This window comes from Trachymyrmex cornetzi, unplaced genomic scaffold (genome assembly GCF_001594075.2).
Source record: "Trachymyrmex cornetzi isolate Tcor2-1 unplaced genomic scaffold, Tcor1.1 scaffold175, whole genome shotgun sequence".
NCBI classification, from domain to species: domain Eukaryota; kingdom Metazoa; phylum Arthropoda; class Insecta; order Hymenoptera; family Formicidae; genus Trachymyrmex; species Trachymyrmex cornetzi.
In genome coordinates, this window is record NW_017296364.1 from 29,067 (window position 1) to 30,046 (window position 980).

The following is a 980-nucleotide window of genomic DNA, read 5'->3' on the forward strand; positions in this document are numbered from 1 at the left end:
GGAATAAAAATTTAAAAACCTCCCTGAAAAACTAGGTTTATGATACCAGTCAAAAGATAAAAAATTGTTTTTTGACCGTCATTTTAATGTCAAGAAAATTTAAAAATTCATCCCCAATCTCCAGGGTTAGTTTTAACCTTGGGTGGAACGAATTAAAGCAATCTAAAAAATTGTCAACTTCAGATGAAAGAACTGCAGCGCATAGGTCATCCACATATCGGTAATAAAAAAGAGTGTTGTTCATAAATATATTTAGTGCCATCTTCTCTAATCTTTGCATCACCAAATCAGCCACTATCGGTGACAAAGGAGAGCCCATGGGCGTACCAAAATTTTGTTTGTATATGATATTATCGAATATAAAATATGTGGAATCTAAAATCAAACGAACAGCCGACAAAAACTCTCCTTTTGGTAATGTATATTTTTTTAATATAAATTCCCATTTTTCGTTAATACAATCTAAAGCTATATCTATCGGTATGTTTGTGAATAGAGAAATTACATCCAAAGAAATTAATTTGTAATTCTTCTCTATCCGTGTTCTTCTAAGAGCTTCCACGAGTTGGAAACTGTTAGCAATGTAGCTATCAGAAATTTGTTTCATACAAATTACCATGCAAATAGGAAGCCAAAGAATAAAGCGGGCTACCTATCGATGACACAATGATTCTAAACTGAAAGTTTGGCTTATGGACTTTTGGCAGTGCATAAGCTCTCGCGAGTGACCCGTCATTGCATGATAACATTCTATATTGAGAATCAGTTATGTATTTGCCCGTTGAAGCAGTCATACATATGTAATTTTATCTCTGGACTTTCTACAATTTTTATACTTTGATTGTCTATTATTGAAAAACATAATTTAATGGAATTGGACTCTGGGATTTTACATTATGACGAATATTAATTATTATTTGCTATGACACTGACTGACAAGAAGATTATGAATATTTTATCTTCGAGTTTTTAAATTGTTG